General features: G+C 44.1%; 1 protein-coding gene across 5 annotated transcripts in view; it reads right to left on the bottom strand.

The window, feature by feature from the left end:
* The window catches only part of PREX1 (phosphatidylinositol-3,4,5-trisphosphate dependent Rac exchange factor 1), a gene marked incomplete at its 3' end in the record, with an annotated part of 113638 nt that overhangs the window by 66119 nt on the left and 33194 nt on the right, over positions 1 to 14325 (bottom strand). The gene's annotated exons all lie outside the window — the stretch shown is intronic.

Raw genomic sequence — 14325 nt, 5'->3', positions numbered from 1 at the left:
ATTCAGCAGGGTCCGTTGGCTCCCCTGGAGCTTTCCTGTGTCTCCAGGATGCAGCTGCTCCACCCCAGGGTACGTGGGACAGACAGACACTGCTGGGGCTGAGGCACAAGGGACAGACAGACAGACACTGCTGGAGCTGAGGCACAAGGGACTTGTCTTGTGACTTAACTCTTTTGGTCTTAAAAATTTAATAGTCTACTTTCCAAAATGCAATTCCCCTCAAATTATGAAAACTTAATTGATGCAGAAGTTTAATCCCCATTTTTCAATACCTACTGAGGTGCAAGTAGAACCTTTTGCAATAATCATTCAAATAAAAAGTATGAAAAACACAAGCTATTAAACAGCAGCTCACAGAGATAATGCCACATGCCCCATTCACATGACAACACCACTTCCTTCCAAACCACTTCCTGCTTGGCAAAAGAGACGTTATTCTGACATTCAGGTCAGCATTTCCCAAACTTCTCCAGTGATTGTTTTGTGCCACTCGTTTCATTAGGGTCTCAGCTCATCTGTACCAGCACTAGTTCTCCAATCACCTGGTGACAGAGACTCCAAGCTTTATTACACGAGTGGAGTGCAACTCTTTTGGGGGAACTGAATGCTGTGATCTTTCACTAGACCTACTGATTCAGCTGGAAAATCAGAGTTATTTGGACCAGGACATGACAAAAGTGATGCCAAAAGAGAGAAGGTGGTGGTGGATGAATATTAAAAAAATTGTCGTGCCTATATCTTACTTTATATTCCAACATATTTTGTTATAAAAGAAGAAGTAAGTAGCTGAAAGGGTAAAGGCTTGTCTGGCCACCTACAAAGTTACTGGGACAAACTCTCTCTGGCTGCTCCAACCTCTTAATACTCCACACAACTCATAAATTCCAGGGGTCTGGTCCTCAACATTTTTCACAAGGAGCTTTCAGGGACCCCGCAGTATAACCCTTTTCATCTGCAACACCTTCAATCTCTGTAGAAACAAGCCTCCAAGGATTTGTGGAAGCAGGGGGTCAGCTTTCTCAGAGATCTTGGAAGTACGACCAGGGCACTCTGAAAATCATTCTGAAGGATGATCACAATCACCCCTCCACTGCAATTGAAGAGCAGAAATCTCTGTTGTGACACACTGCTGGTTTCCTCCTCTCTGAAACTATTAGGGATTACTGGAACAACAACCAACTGCAGATCACAGACTGTTGAAGAGCTGAAACAGATGAACAGGCAACAAAAACAGGCTCTGCTTCCTTCTGTCTCCTGCTCTTGGCCAGTCAGGACTCACAAGGATAACAATTCCACAAAAAGCAGAGATAAACTGGCTGAGAGCACAACATCTTCCCTCCTCATCCCCTCTGTGCTCACACTGGGCCAGCTCTGAGCAGCCCAAGCTGTTTGCTTAGGCATCAGAGGAAGACAGAAGCACTGAAGAGCCCATGAATCCAGAACAAGAACAGGTCATGGCACAAGGCAGGGAAAAAACAGGAAACCAGGCTGACCAATTTTCATTTGCCTGATAAAGATTGCAAAGGTGCCATCTTCCATTTTAATGTACTCAGTATCAGGAAAACAGTCCAGAGAGGACTTGTTTGAGTTTAAAATTCTGCTGTGATAACATGATGTTCATTTGTGCACTGACACCTGTTGTCCTAGAGGTCTGCTATTCCCAAACTCAGCAGGCCACAGCTGATGCTCCTCATGCCATGGATAAGCACAATTTATAGTTCATCTCACAGTACAAAGCCTTACAAGACTCAAGCAAATCTATGACAAATTAGAATGAGCAGAGTGAAATGTTTCCTTTCTGTCTCACATCACGTTGGACAAGTTCCTTCCAATACAGACTAATAGAAACTTGTTATAAATCTAAAACGAAATTTAAGTATAAAAGTTCATTTCATTAAGTGCTTTTTAATGGCACCTTTTGTATGAAAGTCTTCTATTGTTCTTCTATTATGTTCCTCACAATCCACTGTTTCAATGGAATCTCATTGTTTTGAGTGTCTTTGCAGCACCTCTAAACCACAAAAACAGAGTATATTTTAAAGAAATAATCTGCTAATTTTTAGCTGTTGTCACATGAAACAGCCACACACATGAAACACAGGAAGCAACAGGGATTTCTCTCAAATGCTTTTCATATGGGCTTTGTTGAACTCAGTTTGTAGCCTTAATCAGGGAAAATTAGTATTTTCCATCTTTTATGTAGCAGAAGTAACACAAGACAAACACTAGGGAGGACACAATGACAGTTTGCTCACTCCCCTTCTCAAAATTCATGTCTAAGGCAGATACTTCCTCAAACATTCAGAAATAGCAAGAGACTTCTTACTAATCAGCAAGGCAGGCAAAGTGTGCCTGGCCCTGAGGGAAACAAAAAGGAGAACTGAAACAGATGGTGATGCCACAGGTCCCCGTGTCCTGGAGAAGCAACAACTTAAAGCACAGTCCTGTAAAACCTGTTTCCTGAGCAGCTGACTGGAATGCCACACTGAACTTCAGAGACAAGGGAGACAATGCTATTAAACTCATCAGTGACCAGGACTGATCAGAACATGGGCCCAGAGAGCTAAATGAGTCCAGAATTTTCAGGGTTAATGTTAATACATTGCTTTACACTTGTGTCATCAGTTGTTTAACGATTCTTGCAAGTGCAGATATCTTGTTTCCAAGAAAATGTGCTCACAGTGACAAATTAAGAGGTAACATGGACAGTAAATTCCAACATTTGACCGTCACTAGCATCTTCACCTTGCACACAGCACAGAAGCCATACATATGAACCAGAACTTGCAAAAGCAATTTTAATTTCTCCCTTTTTATCACTTGAATTAGTGTTGTCACTAAATTTGGCTGTTAGAAGCCTCTGCCTCCATATCAAAAACCCTATTGTGTTTAGCAAAGCAGCTTGAAGATCCTGTGGGAACACAGCTTTACTGAAATAGTCTGACAAATTAAAATGAATGTTTAGTGCAGTTCATGTTTTAAGAGCAGATGCATCCTTGCTCCTGTTACTCAGTTGTTAGCTTTGGACCTTGTCATTCTGATCATGTTCTTTTGCTTTCTATCAGATGTGCAGTTCACCAGCTAAAGCTCTGCAGAAATGACAGGATACAAATATCCTGCATCCCCATCCCATGTGCCAACAGGGTTCTCAGCTGCACTGAGGCCTGAAAGACAAGGCAATAAATCATCTCCAAGTAACACAGCAATGGCTGCACAGGACTCCTGAAGCCTTCCAGCCTTTCCCTTCAAGCTGGCTCTAAGTGCCTGAGAGCAGCCTGGACCCAGGAGAGAAGGCAGGCAGCTCAGCTGGCCACCCAGCTCGGTGCTGCTGCGCCCACCCTACAGACAGTGCCCTGGCAGGACACAGGGGTGATCTGACAAACACAGCTGAGTCTTCCCCAACCCCTGCCGGCCTGGGCAAGCACCAGCACACAATGCACAATGCTGCACACAGCTCAGGCTTTCCAGTTAGGAAATTCAGCCATAATACTGGAAATCAGAAACAACTCCTTTGCCATTGCTAGCACTGCACGTGTAAAATGGAACAATACTGAAGCCACTGCACACTTGTAAAGAGCCTGTTCTGGTACCTCTTGCTGGCATCCAGTACTCCCTCACTGCTCAATTACTGACTGCCACACTAATATTTCCATAAAAACACACTTTAAATCATCAGTTTCTGGAGAAAGAAGGAAGAACTTAAGCATCAGATGAGTGCATTTTACTAAAATTCTCCTAAACAATAGAGTCACAGCTGTGAGAGAGAGCAACTGCAAAGACATTGTAGCCGTAGCTGAGATCTACAGGCAAATTAATTCATCAGTGAACACCTGAACAGAGACTTGCCCGACAGAGGTGTTCAGTAAGAGGAAACAGCACCAGAAATATCTTTTACTGCCCTAATTTCAGGCTTCCTGTGTATCAAACTGGTTTTAAAGCCTCAAAGCTTTAGGTACCTTTTTTTTTAAAATCTCTTCCCTGAAGAGGAACTAAATTATTAGCTAACCAAGATGATTAATAAAAAAAAGGAAAAAAAAGTCACGCACATTCTGGAGTATCAAACTTTCTCTGCAAACAGCTCAGGCAGTCTGAGCTACAGAAGCTGTGCAATCATTTCACACAAAAGCACAGGAGTTACAGGAGGCACCATCTCTTCCCACAGCAGGAAACCAAGAAAAGACCCTCAGAAAAGAAATGCAGCTTCAGTTGCAAAATTCAGACATGTCACAAGGGAGATGTCCTTTGACCTGAAACATACTTTTGGTAGGTATTTTTTGTAATTGTATAGATATATAAGCAATAAACACATGTACCCACGTTACAAAATCACCACTCATATTGGCAATTTAATAAATATTAACTAAGCACTGATTGTGGCAATTTGAAACTTATTCCCAGTTCTTAGTCTGACATATAGTGAATGCTGATAAATACTAAATTAAATATAGAGAAGGATTCTGAAATTCTACTATTTAAAATTATCCAAATGAACGTATGAATAAAATGTTTGAATAAATAGATTTGATTATTTCTTTAAATACTAGGTAAGAGAAACAGCTACTGCTAATATGACATACATGCCTGAAATAATTCCAGAAATCTGATTTGTCCTTAGCCAATCCTGAATTTTAAGGTTCACACATTTATGACCACACAGATCCCAGGGCAGTGAGTGCCCTGAACCGGCCCAGTCACTCCTGGCTGCTTAAGGACCTGGGGACACGCACAATTCACATGCACAACACTCTCAGCATGGTGTACATCGGCACTAATCACAACTGAACAGATCTAGCAGCACTTCCCACTAAAAGTTTTTTACTACAAAAGCGCCAAAAAGGTCCTGGACCATTATCTGCATTTCCAGCCTATTGCTGTTTACACTGAATTCTGCAACAACAAAAAACCAGTCAAATCAAATTCATACTTTGACCGATGGAGGGAGGTGGAGCTGAAGCGAAGTCACAGAGAAATATGTTGCAGTGTTTCTCACTCCAAAGAGAGATCTCTTTCTTAAGGAGGAGCTGCTTTCATTTGAATTACAAAAAACCTTTTGTGAACTGAAAGACAGGCTGGTGCTGCAGAGGGGCCATTGTTCTTCTCTACCATTGCCCTGACCTCTGCTAGCCCATCCTTCTCCCAGTCACTAATATTTGCATTCTCAGACAGGTCAGAAGATCCCAATTCACTTCAGGGCCCCAAAAGCTACATTTCTCACCTCTAAAATCTTTCAGGACTTACTGCTACTAATTTCTGCATATCTCCCATACCCTGACTCCTCTTGTTGCTCTCCCTCCTGTACAATGTTACCTCTATATCACTTTGAATAATCTCATAATTGTAGACTTTAAAAACCCTCCTCCCTCCTCTTCTTTGCTTAAGCATGCCCTTTAATGAATATCTATCCCTGAAAGATTCCAGCCCATTCTATCAATAGTAAATGCATTTGTCTGAATTTTCAAAAGAACTTAGGAAAGCTACATGTGTAATTCCCTCAAGCCTTTGAATATTCTTCCTTTTACTGGCCTCTTCATGTAATTTTCCCTGTTCTACAATCATGAGATGATTTTAAACATTTTACTGTACCATGGTACTCTTCAAAATGCTTTCAGGACAAAGTTTGGTTGAACAGTGTGGTTTATCTCATTCCACTTTTATGCAGAGAAATAAATCCATATAAGTCTGTGTCTGCTTAGTCTTTATGGTACTTTAACCAAAGTTTGTTTCAGAGGTAAGGGCCCAGTAAACAACACATGAATTTTTCAGGATTCAACTCACATTATTCACTGTGTTCATGGAGAAGAGATGCCTACAGATAGAAGTTCTACATTGGAGGTGGCTCCAGCTACTGAGATCCTATCAGCATCAGGAAATGTTTACTCAGGTTTAGGGCTCTGCACAATTATTCTTTTTTCAGGGGGGAGGTAGAAGCATCAGAGAGACTAGAAACATCAAGTGGTATCCAAAAAATGTAAAATCGAGATGGTGAATGAAACTGCAGCAAAAATTACAATTTCTTCAAATAATATTTCAAGATAACAATCTGAGGTGAAGAACTTTGCTATCAGAAAGACTATTCTCTTCCTTTTCTACTCTTTCTCTTTCTGGTGACAGCGTCTTAATACAGTAAATATTAAACAGACAACACAGAGGAAAACTTTAAATCTAGTCCCCTAAAGTCCATGGAATATTCTTCATTAGCTGCACCGCAGCCTAGGACTGGAGGTAAGTGAAGCAGAGCAGTGCAGCTGACTGCCATCATTTCACTGGCTCTTGCTCCAAATGACTTGCCAATCTGCACTGGGCCCATTCAGCATTATCTGGGGTGAGCCACAACCCGCATCTGCACTGCAAACTGCAACAGAATCCCGGGATCGTATTTCCCTGCGAACACTGTCTGCGCCCTGATGACACATACTTTAGATTGTCTATCATAAGCCAGTTCAGCATCAGGGTTCGGATCTAAATATTGAAATTGCTTCCAGAGGTTTCTTGTCAAGGGCAGTGCGGCTGGGCAGAGGCAGCCGGGCTCCCAGGAGGTGAAGGGGCTCGGGGTGCCCGGGCTCCCCCGGCAGAGCGAAGGTTTTCGGTGAGGCAGGGAGTAGATGAGGTGCCAGAGCCAGCCCCGCAAGCAGAGCCCGCTCTCGGCAGCGGAAGGCAGCAGGAGACGGAGCTGAGGCGGGCGAGATCCCGCAGAGCGCCAGCGCCCGTCTGCCTGCGGACCGAGCGAGCCGGGAGCTGCGCAGCCCTTCCCCTTTCCCTTTCCCCTTTCCCGAGCCCCAGCCCGCGCAGCCCTTTCCCTTCCCGAGCCCCAACCTGCCCGCACCTCCGGAGAAACCCCAAGAGAACCCCTCAGCTAAGAGAGCAGCCAGCCCCGCCTGCCCCTGAGCCTCGGCCACAGTTTTGTCTCTCGTTAGGGCCGTTACCGTCTCTCAGCAACAGACGGGAGGAAGGAAACAAAAGCAGCAAGCCCAGCCTGGCCACAGGGCACGCACAACTCTGGCAGGACACCGCGCCGGAGCCGCACACGCTCCGCGTGTGTTCGCCCTCCGCCGCCGAGCGAGCCGCACACACGGGCTGCACGCACAGCTGCACCTGCAGAACCTGCCTCCGTGTGCTCACAATTACTGACACACAAAAAAAGAGGGGGGGAAAGGAAGAGCATCTTTTGCACATTGTTTAAAAAAAAATAGGAAAAGAACCTCACAAGTACCGTTTTGTTACTACACCCGAGCAGGAACACAGGGTTTGTCTGAAGGTCCAGCAGCTGATCTAAGCTGGTTTTCCTAACCAGCCTGCACCATTTGAAGTGTTCACCACCTACCTGAGTGTTCATGGCAATGGCTCAGTTTTCCTACAGACTGCCTATACTGCAATATCGTGGAAAGTACAGACTTTTTGGGAAAAAAAAAAAGTTTGGGAAAAAACAGGCAGGAGAAAATCCTTAATTAATTATGAAATATAATGCCAAAATTTTACCAAAATCTGAAATCTCCCTGATGGCAATGTCATTCATGGACTTTGGTTTTTTTTCCTTCTCTTTCAGAAACAGCACTACAGACCTGAAAGCCACCGCAGAGTGGTCTAAATCCAAGTTCTGGCCCTAGAGCACCTCAGAAACATCCTCAGAAGACTTAGTCATGTCAGGGCTCCTGCCCAGCTCTACACACCTAGAACATTTAGCCTATTCAAAAAGGCACCCGCCCAGGGAACCCAGACAGACCTAAACTCTTCACTGCACTCAATACTGCACCCAATGGCAACCAGACACACTTCCTCTTGGACAAGTGGAAAATTATGCCAATTTGTCAGATCTAGGAGCTAGACAAGTTTAAAAATACTGCCTGCCCCAAACTGCTAGGTTTTACAGCTCCCCTTCAAATACATTTGTTTTCTCACAAGAGACCAAAGAAAACCCCTCTCCTGGTAGCATGCCTTCTCTGTTCACATGCTCTTGCAGAGCACAATCATATCACACAGTCCTGAACCCCAGCTTCCTGAGAAACAGAATGAAGAATGAGACCATTATATTCTAAGCACAGCAGGGAAGTTGAGCTAGCAAAGCTTGCTGCAGGCCTGAACTGAAGGGCTCCAGCAGGCAGCCTGTCCCTCCCCAGCCTGCCCCAGGCTGGACTGGCCTGGAGGGGCTGCTGCCCCGGGCTCTGCCTTGTGGCAGCTCTGTCCATCCATGCACAGAGCAAAGCTAAAAATGTATCTTTGGTATGTGCACTTGCTCATTCTTTACACAGCTGCAAATTGATGTGAAGCCTTAAAAGGAACTACTAAAATTTTAATTTTAGAGGGGGCTCTATGATCAAATTCGATTTTTTTAAGTATTATGATGTTTTCAAATGGAAACCAGATAAAATTTTACCTTCCTTCATCTGAAGCCAACTGCATTATATTGCTAGGAAACATAAAGCACATCTCTCCAATCCTCAATCTGTTTCTGCAACCTGCCCTTTTCTCAGTACTGCCACAGCTTTCTCCCCTGCATTTCAAAAGCAATTATTAAAGCAGCTTGGGGCTCTATCACCAGGACAGTCCTCTGGAAACTGAACAACTATTTTCAGTGAGGTATTTCATACCTTCAGAGCTGCCATTAGCATTAGGTACAACTCTTTTCATTACTCCATCCAGCCATAGGAATTGTCCCTGCTGACAAAGGGCATCAGTCACCCTGCCTGCATGCCAATGCACTGGCTGGGGAGTTCAGCAAACCATTCCCTCAGGCTGCCATCTCCTCTTGGGCTTTCCCTTCAGCTGCCTCTTCATTAGAGGCTGACCAGCAGCACCCACTCTCCAGCCAAGAAATGGCACAGGGAGTTCCTTTAGAGCCATGCTCTCGTGGTGTGTGTCAGTGCAGCAGCCCACAGCCCCAGGGCACTGCCAGGCACCTCAGACACTGCTGCCACTGCTTCTCCAGGGATCCATCTCTACCAGTCCAGAGAACAAATCCCAAAATACGCTGCCAAAGCTCAGGTGCATGCTGGGCCAAAGCAAATAGCTGCTTTAAACCTCACCTACCACATTTACACACTGGATTGAATTTAGCCTTTGCAAGAGTCCCAACTGCATCTGTGAACACAGCTGACTGCTAGTTACTGACTGCTCACACAGAGCAGGGCTTTTATTTGTAATAAAATATTTAGAGTGGAAAAACATCACAGAATTTAATAAAAGAAACACACAGACTGCCAGTGCCTTGTGGTGCATCTATGCAGATGCTTGGAATTCCCTACATAAACAAAGCTGGAATTTAAAGTTCTGCCAATTAAATAAATCTCTGTTTCAACACAGTTTTGTATTAAAACAGTAACCAATTTTATTTATACAAAATAAAGTGTGAAGCCTTGGATTATAATTAGGCTCCATTTGTGGATCTCTTTTCCCAGTTACTCTGCCTAAATAGCTGACTGTTTAGAGAAAAAAAGCACACCCAATTTGCATACCTAAGCACAATTGCATTAGCCAACTTAAGAGGCAAAACGCTCACAAAGTCGAATTCAGACATCAGACGTTTTAAATAAGTGTTGGTCATTCCCACAGAAAATGCAACAGACCTAAAAGCTTTCTAAGAATAAGTGTTTAGGAGCTTATAGAGGCAAACATCTTTTCTAGTGGACTGTTTCAGTCTTTGCACAGTAAAGGTACCCGGAAATTCTGGATGATCCATCAACCACCACATCAATACAGGATCCTTTATCAAAACCCCTTTTATGTGAGCCATGTGCCAAATTAAGGAACTGTGTTTAAATGCAGTACAGATGGTGGACAAAGCAAGAACAGGAGGAAACTGGAACTGCAGCCCTTCCTTCTCTGCTAACATCCTAAGCAGAATGTCCTGCTCTCTGGGAATCACTCCTCTGAACTGGGAAGAGCCCACGCTCCTTTTTTCCATCTACTGACACTGAAAGTTGTCCTGTGGTTTTCTTGGGAGGAAAGCTTAGAATAACTCTCTGCTAGTCTTCTAGCAGGAAGCAGAAGAGAAGGAAAACAAGAAATGACCGAAAAAATCTCCAGAGCACTTGACTGAACTTTGAAAAACCAACACAAAGCTCTGACACCAACATCCCTGACAACACAAAAACAGCCCTTGCTCTTGCTGTGGGGACTTAGGACTGAAAGCAGGTAAAACAAAATGCCCATCAGAAGCACTGAGAAACCACAGCAGGAAGTAATAAGCACAGGATGTCACATGAAGTATTTAAATTTATTTTACTTATTCTTTAATTCACATCTGAAAAATCTAAAACTTCTTGAGGCCAATGCTCCACTGAAAGCACCTCATAGCTGGGATCACATCACCACTACAGCTAGGTGGCTGTGCATGATTTCATTCTGATGCTTACCATCTTTTCAATTGAAAATGTGGTTTGTCACACTCCTAGTGCCCCCAGATTTGAGTGGAATTTATAGGCATTACAATCCCTCTATAGATATTCTGGAGTTGATGTTTTGACTAGTGTATTTCTCCCCTAGTAGGATGGTCCTCGAGGCACTGCAAGATCCCTGAATGGGAAAGGGCTGCTGTCTGCTCAGAGCCCTTTTCACAGACTCCCAGCTCTCTCCAGCTAGCAATGCAAATGTTTGTTGGCTTCACTTACTGCTCTAAACAACAACATAAGGCAAGATGGGATTACCCCCAAGTCTCTATGCTACTCCTCATTTTATTACTTCTAGCAAACGGAGTAGAAAACAGCAAAACAAAACCATTTGATTACTTCTTGCTAAGTACAGAACCTGTGCAGAGCCTGTAATTTTTGAATCCCACAGTAAAGCTATGTGTGACCATTTGGTTTGAAGGAGACCACACAAATTCCTCCCTGCTCCCTGGATTGACTCTCAGCTGGCTGCTCTTCCACCACTGGCACCATACAATAAAGCACCAACTACTTCAAACGCACGTGCTGATTGAATGGGCATAATTCTACAGACCCGGGAAGTTCTGACCTCAGCCTCAGAAGTGGCAGGTCCCTCGGAACCGATGGGATTTCAGGCTCGTTATCACGGTGCTCATTTCCATGGCTTTGATCCCATCACTCCCCATTGTCACTCATCGATTGCAAAGGCAGCCTGGCACCTCATCCTCACCTCACCCCTTCCCTGGGGCTGCCAGCTCTAATGACACAACTGTCACAAACCAAACCCCATCTTTAGGGCAGAACCCTCACGAGAAGGAACCACACATGAAGTGATGCCAGAAATCTTCTGAGATGTAACCAGGGCCCTTGAGTCAAGGGCCTCCTGTGCACTACAGTGCTGCTGCCACTTAGACAGAAGGCTAACAGCAATGATTGCTCAGAACCTAGAGGATTAATTATGGTGGCTATTACTTACAAAACCATCTCATTATCCTAGCATTCTCTTCAAAATCCACTATTTCTAATTAAATATTACTACTATAACAATATTAGGTCTTATTACCAAAATGAAGTAATTTCTAGGAAATGGCTTTCTTCCATCACAAATGATGTTGACATTTTTTATTTTCTAAATATTTAATTTTTCATGTCTTAATGCTGAAGCAACAAGATAACCATAGGGTTATTTCAGGAAAATCTGCTTTGAGTGTTCCTTGCATTTGTTATCTTTCCTACAAAAGCTTAACAAAAACCCATTAATTTGTAAGGGAGAGATGGCATCATTCAAGCAAACTCTGCAAAACACCAGAACATTTCAAAGACCTCCGTAAAACAAAGATAACATTGACCATATTAACATAGTTTAAACTAAGTATTTTCAGGTAATTATAAAAGGAACTTTGATCAGAAACTCGGTAACCACGAAAAAAAAATCCTAGGACAGGTGGTCATGAACAAAGACATGCTATAGATACTGAAGCACACTGCTCTCATCAGAATAGTTTCATGACACCTTATGCACGTCACAATTATCCAAAAGGGTCGGGTAAAAGGAGGTAGAGCACGAGTGACAGCTTCCTTCCCAGAATTCAAACTTCTTTCCTTCAGCTTTTTCCAGACACAGCAGAAGGAACAATAGAGAATATGGGGGAAGGAGACAGGCAGACCTGTGAAGAAGTGAGATGTGTGAACAGAAGGCAAATTTTTCCTTACAAGTTTTCACACGGTGCCCTGGCATAAGATAGCACTGGAGTGCTAATGAGCCTGCACCTCAGGGGAGTGACTGCAGAGGTTCCTTGCTTCAAATTCAGAATATACCTAAATGCTGTCTCTGAAATAACTGATAAATTTTGACTTAACACAGAATTAACTATTATCTCTGATAATGATAAAATAAGTGACAGTAACAATATAAGCACGGCCCAGGATGTGCACTTTGGTACATCTTGTCAAGACTCCTGCACTCCACTGCTTCTTTTTCACTCTTTAATAAACCCAGTTATAACATCCTTGCTTTTAGGTCTGTGATGGGGTGTTTTGTTCTAGTTCAGTGGCATTGCTTGTCCATCAGAAGGTGTTTTTCCCAGGCTCACAGGGCAGGGAGCTCAGCCCGCCCTGGCTCTGGGTGCAGCACACAGATGTCTCTGAGGACAGCAGCACTGGCTGATCTTGCTTTGGGTACACACTGCTCCAAGAATGCACCCAGCACCTGGCAGGACCTGCTCCTCTTAGTCCTGCTGCCTTTGCATTTGGATCTCCAGACTTCATGCTAAGCACTCACCACCTACCCCTTCCTTAGAAAGACATGTAATATGGGAACTCCTGGTCAGTAAGACCCTGTGGGACACGACTTGCATGTCAGACCACCAATGCAACTTACAGCTGCATAAAAGGGATTCTGATTTTATAGAAACAGTCTGTGGCTTTTACCAAGGTTTAATTTTTTATAAAAAAGTACACAAATGCGTATACATCTTCAGCTCTCTAACCCTCATCACACTTTCCCTCTCCCTAGGTCCAAGAAGGTGTGAATTGACACAGAAAAGTAACCAAGGTGACCACAAACCACACCCCAAATGCAAGGAGCAGATTTATTTCATTACATTGCCAATAATGCTGGGAGACAGAGACACGGGCTCTGTTAGGCTCAGCTCGTCCTGGGGCACAGACACACACGGGCACACACAGGCTCTGTTAGGCTCAGCTCGTCCTGGGGCACAGACACACACAGACACACACGGGCTCTGTTAGGCTCAGCTCGTCCTGGGGCACAGACACACACGGGCACACACAGGCTCTGTTAGGCTCAGCTCGTCCTGGGGCACAGACACACACAGACACACACAGGCTCTGTTAGGCTCAGCTCGTCCTGGGGCACAGACACACACAGACACACACAGGCTCTGTTAGGCTCAGCTCGTCCTGGCGCACAGACACACACGGGCTCTGTTAGGCTCAGCTCGTCCTGGGGCACAGACACACACGGGCACACACAGGCTCTGTTAGGCTCAGCTCATCCTGGGGCACAGACACACACAGACACACACGGGCTCTGTTAGGCTCTGCTCGTCCTGGGGCACAGACATAACATGAAAATGAAGAGCTATTGGATTTTTCAAATGTGGGCAAAAGACAGTATTTTGATCTTGCTAATTTAAAGGGATTTAGTTAAGCAGGTGCAAACCTCAATGCCGACACTGATTTCTACGGAAGTATTAGATCAGGTTAGTTTGAAACTGCTCTCCGTAGACCTAAGCTGGACTGCAAACAATCACTGCTAAAAGGTTTGCACATGAGTAGCACTCATGTAGGACTTCTCAGGTCCCACAGCCACAGCTGTTTGTGTAAACAAAGCCCACTGTGACACTGTGCACATAAAGGAGAAAGAGTGGCAGCTGAGGTTAGGAGGAAACAATTCAAGGAAGAAACGAGTACTTTTTCATGCAGGGTTATAACACAAAAGAAGTCATAACCCAGCTCTATCTATCCTTTCAATATCTGCTTCAAGTCACAATGAGAACACAAGAACTATAAGCCTCTGTCAGGCTGATATTTGCATGACATTGCCAAGAGTTCCTTTGTGTCAAGCTCATGCTCAGGGCACAGTTTGATGGCTATTGCCTATGCTGATTGCAAGGATGCTGGCTGCCAAGAGGCTCCAATTCTAAAAAGCCCCATGAACGTTATACCTACGGGCTGAAATCTGGAAGGGCATTTTCAATAGGATAAGTGATTTTACGGCTCAGGTATCAGTGTGACACTGATGTCACACAGAAACACAAGAATGGATTCCAGCCCCTGCTCTCGGATAGGAACCCTCACAACCAACAAGATCTTCTGTTATTCATTAAGGATCACATACTCAGATGGTGAAAAAAGGATGTTACATTTCTAAAATCTGAGGATTCATGAAGTTCATGAAACTCTCACAAATCTCTAGTATTCTCAAACTTGGGGCATTTAA

The sequence above is a fragment of the Erithacus rubecula genome (assembly GCF_903797595.1).
Source record: "Erithacus rubecula genome assembly, chromosome: 18".
NCBI lineage: Eukaryota > Metazoa > Chordata > Aves > Passeriformes > Muscicapidae > Erithacus > Erithacus rubecula.
The sequence above is the reverse complement of the archived record's forward strand: the minus strand, read 5'-3'. Positions and strand labels throughout refer to the sequence as shown.